The following is a 6,172-nucleotide window of genomic DNA, read 5'->3' as shown; positions in this document are numbered from 1 at the left end:
TTTTTTCCACCACCATACACGACACTACGTGTTTCCCGCAATTTCCTTCATGTATATCCCATAATAGGTGGTCGGCATCTTACGGGTCTACCCAACAGAGGAGTGGACCTAGGTAAGATCGCATGTATAAAACACATCTTTCATTTGGTAATTTTGCCCTTTATGACATATCTTCCTAGCCTCCTCCTTGATTTCCAATAAGATACCGGTGGAGTAGAAGTTGACCATCGGTGTCATCCAGGAGGCGCTGCCCGAGGTAATGACACAAACTTCTCTAATAGGAACCGAGGGGGTGCAGAGAACCTCAACGCGGATATCTTTCGCCAAGTGTTCAAAACTAACTAATTCTAGTTTTCTAAGTGCATCAACTTGTTTAATTTCACTACGCTTGATATGGATTACTTTGCATGTTGTGAAGTATTGTATTAGCATTTTAAGTTCAATATAAAGCCATTTGCAATTCTTTAGCTTCATATGATCCACAGATTTGGTTTGCTACCAGCATGGAGTCCACTTGGGCTTTGAAATGTCTGTCGCATAATTTCCATGCGATCCTTAGGAAGGCAAAAAAACTTCATATTTTGCCTTGTTATTCGTGGTTTTTAACTCAAAGCGAACAACGTAATTGAATTCATGGCCTTCTGGATCGACGAGTCTTAACCCGGCACCTGATCCTTAGTCAATTGAGACTTTGTCCATATAGAGCCATCAAACATCATGCTTTACTTGTGTCGTGGGAGGTTCTAATTCCCTGCGACAATCCTCTCCCCGCACTTCTTGTACTTCCTCGGTGAAATCAGCCAAGACTTGACCTTTGATTGTGGGTATGGGCTTATATTCTATCCCATGTTCTCCCATGTTATACCTGTTGGGTTTTAAACAAGTTTATCAAAGTCAAGTTAACCATATTTAACTAGAAAACGCAACGGAAGCTTATATCTTAATACTTGTTAAAGAACATACCATTATGTTAAAACTAAAACCCAATGAACAAGGATCAATATTACAAGAACAATATGCTCACAAAATGTAAATGTACCTCCTTATACCTTATAGGAAGATGTAGGTTGTTGAAGGGGATGATGAATGAAAGGCAAGCCTCCAAAGAAGAAAACCTCAAGAGAGTGATACCCCAAGCCTTTTGCAACAACACCAAGTTATTTGCTAGGATTTTTGAACACCAAAACAAGCTCACCAAGCTCTCCCAAAATGCCAAGGTTGGCCGTGAGTTTTAGGAGAGGGAAGGAGAGAGTTTTTGATTCAAAACTTGAATTCAAAATGGAGAGAGGAGTGATCCTTTGCATGTGTTGTGATTGGAGATGTATAAAGGAGATGTCAACACAAAAGGACAAAATAATAAATGGACAAACCATCCACCCACATGGGGTGGCCGGTTTTGTTATTTTTTTTTTTTTTTTTTTTTTTTTTTTTTTGTTTTAACATTTAAATATCTCCATCTCTTATTTTATAAAACTCATTTTTATAAAATGCACATACATTTATGTAATTATTTAACCAATTAAATAATTAATTTATATAAACAAATTATCCAGATAATTTATTTAAATCCTCAAGTGTGTTTGTTTAGAAAACCAATTTTCTAAACACGTAGTGTTCGGTATTCGTTTAAATGATCAAATCATTAAAAGAATACATTTGGTGTTGTCTAGCTTGTTATTGGGTATGACCCGACTTGGATCAAACACAGTTAGCCACATTAATATAAATATGTGTCTCGGGCATACGTAATTCCAACAATCTCCCACTTGCACGAGATACATAGAAAATTAATGCAAGTGGTGAATACCGCCTAACAACAGTTCACCACCCCTAATGTGTTTGACGAAGTGCCATTCAATAACATCATCCCTTCAAGTCCCTTACTTGATATGATTTAGGTGAATCTATCATTATATCCCTTTGTTACTAGATGTCATGTTGGATCTAAGAGACATAGGTGATCATTCTCTTTACAATTCAACTTTATCAGGCCTTAGACATCTAAACTCTCAACACATAAGAGGAACAAATTCCGTCTTGACTGTATACGCCTCTCACTATCACTTTATACTCCACCTGAGCTCATCCTTATGTACCATCTTTTACGAATAGCGAAGGGGAGAGTCAAAGTGTAATACTTGGTGAAAATCAAGACCCAATATACATCTCAGGTCTAAGGATAATATGAAATTCTCCTTTACTCAAGATTACTAATGATCAAGTCAATCGACTCCATGTAGTAATATTGAGAGCGGGTCAGTCCAATATTTGTATCCCACAAATATCTATGAACTTTGGCAGCAAACCTATGCTCCATATTCATTTCTTATGAATATCCACCAATCCTAGTTCATAATAGTCTTGCTTCATATTTGTTCCCACAAATGTGATCGACTACGGACTTTTAGAATAAGATAACTTATTCATGGATTAAACATGCAAAATTAGAATTTAACTCAAGATTCTATAATCACATAAAAGAGTTAAATTACAAAAGTCTTTTAAACTTTAATACAAAATAGATCAAATCCAATTACTAGAATATCGAAGTCCTAAGCCACTCGCATGACGCTCATGTTTCGGTCTTTCTAGGAGCTTCGTAAATGGATCCGCAAGATTTTGATCAGTTCCAACTTTGCGAATACATATCTTTCCTTTTTCAACTTCATCCCTTATGTAGTTGAATCTCCGCTCTATGTGCCTTGTCTTTTGGTGCGAACGAGGTTCCTTGATTTGAGCAATCGCACCCTCGTTGTCACAAAAGATTTCTAGGGGGTCTTGAATGGAAGAGACCACCCCTAGATCGGTAATGAATTTCTTCAACCATGCAGCTTCTTGAGCTGCCAATGAAGCGGCGATGTATTCTGATTCTGTAGTGGACAATGCTACCACTTCCTGTTTTGAGCTCTTCCAAGAGACAGCTCCTCCATTAAGAGTGAACACATACCCAGATTGTGATCGAGAATCATCTCGATCAGTTTGGAAGCTCGCATCCGTGTAACCTTTTATAGCGAGTTCCTCCTCACCAGATCCATATATCAGAAACATATCCTTAGTCCTCCTAAGGTATTTCAATATGTTCTTAACAGCCATCCAATGACTGTCTCCTGGATTCTGTTGGTATCTGCTTGTCATGCTCAAAGCGCATGACACATCCGGTCTAGTACATATCATCGCATACATGATGGATCCTATAGCAGAAGCATATGGGATTTGTTTCATCATGTCTTGCTCACCCTTTGAGCTTGGACATTGAGCTGAACTCAATATGGTCCCTCTTTGAATAGGTACAAAACCTTTCTTGGAGTTTTCCATCTTGAACCTTTTCAAGATTTTATCAATGTATGTACTTTGGTTCAAACCTATCAAGCGCCTTGACCTATCCCTATAGATCTTTATTCCCAAAATATAGGCAGCTTCACCAAGATCCTTGATGGAAAATCTACTTCCAAGCCAAGCCTTAACGCTTTCCATGGTTGGAATGTCATTTCCAAATAGTAGAATGTCATCGACATACAATACTAAGAAGGTAATTATACTCCCACTAGCCTTTTTATACACACAAGCCTCATCAGCGTTCTTGATGAACCCAAAATTTTTGATTTCTTCATCAAAACGATGATTCCAAGTTCTAGATGCTTGTTTCAATCCATAGATTGATTTCTTTAACTTGCATACCTTTTTAGGATGTTTCGGATCGACAAAACCCTCAGGCTGAACCATATAGACATCTTCCTCAAGATATCCATTTAGGAAAGCGGTCTTGACATCCATTTGCCAAATTTCATAATCATAATGTGCGGCTATGGCAAATAATATCCTAATAGACTTTAGCATTGCCACAGGCGAAAAAGTTTCATCATAATCAACCCCTTGAGTTTGAGTGAAACCTTTAGCTACAAGTCTTGCTTTATAAGTATCCAAGTTTCCATGCATATCCGTTTTTCTTTTGAAAACCCACTTACTTCCAACAGCTTTGGAGTTGAGTGGTGGTTCAACCAATTCCCAAACTTGGTTGTCATACATGGATTGCATCTCAACGTTCATGGCTTCAAGCCATTTGTCACAATCATTCTTGGACATTGCATCACGGTATGTGGTTGGTTCATCCGAATCTACCACGTAGCAACCTTCTACAAAAAATCCATATCTTTCGGGTGGATTGCTAACTCTACCAGATCTGCGAACGTTTTGTGTGTTTTGATCAACCACTTGATCACTTTCAACAACCTCTTGTTGAGTGCTAGTATCAACCAATTGTGTATCATCTTGTGATTCTTGATCCTCATCAAATTTCACTGTTCTACTATTAGTTCCTTCCTTAAGGAACTTAGTTTCCAAGAACTTACCCTTTCGAGCAATAATAACATTTTGCTCACTAGGATCGAAAAAGTAATATCCTATATCATCTTTAGGGTAACCAATAAAGATACACTTAGTGGATCGGACTTCTAACTTGTTTGGGGTGTATTGCTTTACATAAGTTTCACAACCCCAAACTTTTAAGAATGATAGCGATGGAGCCTTTCCATGCCATATTTCAAAAGGTGTCTTCTCCACTTTCTTGGTTGGAGCCATGTTCAATATGCGAACAGCGGAAAGTAAAGCATAGCCCCAAAATGATAGAGGTAAAGTGCTTCTAGCCATCATCGATCGAACCATATCTAATAGGGTACGATTTCTCCTTTCAGACACACCATTATGTTGTGGTGTTCCAGGTGGAGTAAGTTGTGAAATAATTCCACAACTCTTAAGATGATCTTGAAAAATACCACTTAGGTATTCACCTCCTCTATCACTACGAAGTACTTTGATTGTGGTTTTGAGTTGTCTTTCTACTTCAGCTTTGAAGTCTTTGAACATTTCAAAAGCTTCATCTTTGTGTTTCATTAAGTACACATAACCATATCGACTATAATCGTCAATAAAGGTAATGAAGTATCTTTCACCATTCCTAGTCATTGGTCTAAAAGGACCACATACATCCGAATGTATGATACCCAATAATTCTTTTGACCTTTCAAAAGTTTTATTAAAGGGTTGCTTTGTCATTTTGCCTTGTAAACAAGATTCACATACATCAAATGAATCAAACTCATTGGTTTCTAGAATACCACTCTTGCGAAGAGTTTGCATGCGATTCTTGCTTATATGTCCAAGGCGACAATGCCAAAGATAGGGATCACCCAAGTCCTTCTTGAGTTTCTTGGTGTTGACATTATACATTGAACTACTATGTGACATACCACTTTGATCTATTTCATATATACCATTCATGGGTATAGCTTTAAAATAAAATATGCCATTCATCAAAACATGAATATCATAATCCATAAATTTAAAATCAAAGCCACATTGTTTCAAAAGGGACACGGAAATAATGTTTCTCCTTAACTTAGGAGCATACAAAACATTCTTCAAAATTACTTCCAAACCACTTGGAAGCTTTAACAAGTAGTCTCCTTGAGCTTGGACTTCAACTCTTGCTCCATTGCCCATAAAGAGACTAATGTCCCCTTTGTTGAGTTGTTTATTTCTTTTGAACCCCTGCAACAAATTGCAAATGTGAGTTCCACATCCGGTATCAAGTACCCATGTATTTGAAGAAATAACATTTAGTTCAACATATATAGTAAAGATAATACCTGAGGTATGCCCCGCATCCCTCTTATCTTTTAATGCATTGAGATAGGTCGGACAATTCCTTTTCCAATGTCCTATCTCTCCACACTCAAAGCATGGATCTTGTGTCGCAACCTTTTGCTTCTTTTCCTTCGGTTTGTAGGGCGTGATGGCTTTCCTCTTTCCCTTTCCTTGAACGTGGCCCTTGCCCTTAGCAACATTTGCTTTGGGGTTGGAGTTATGTCCCCTTTTGCCTTCATTGATTGTTAGAACGGGTAAAACCTTTTTACCCATTCCCGCTTCGGCCGTTCTTAGCATTGCGTGAAGCTCACCAATGCTTTTGTCCCATCCATTCATGTTATAATTTATGACAAAAGTTTCAAACCTTTTGGTCAATGAGTTGAGGATCAAATCCGTAGCCAACTCATTAGACACGGGACAATTCAACCTATTTAGCTTTTCAATGTAGCTTTTCATCTTTAGGACATAAGATGAGACGCTTTGGGTTTCCTCCATACGACATGCATGAAACGCTCGAACCGTTTCGAAA

The sequence above is a fragment of the Bidens hawaiensis genome, unplaced genomic scaffold (genome assembly GCF_021521415.1).
Source record: "Bidens hawaiensis isolate Kalapana, Puna unplaced genomic scaffold, B.hawaiensis_p1.1 tig00006392_1, whole genome shotgun sequence".
In the NCBI taxonomy this organism is placed as follows: domain Eukaryota; kingdom Viridiplantae; phylum Streptophyta; class Magnoliopsida; order Asterales; family Asteraceae; genus Bidens; species Bidens hawaiensis.
The sequence above is the reverse complement of the archived record's forward strand: the minus strand, read 5'-3'. Positions refer to the sequence as shown.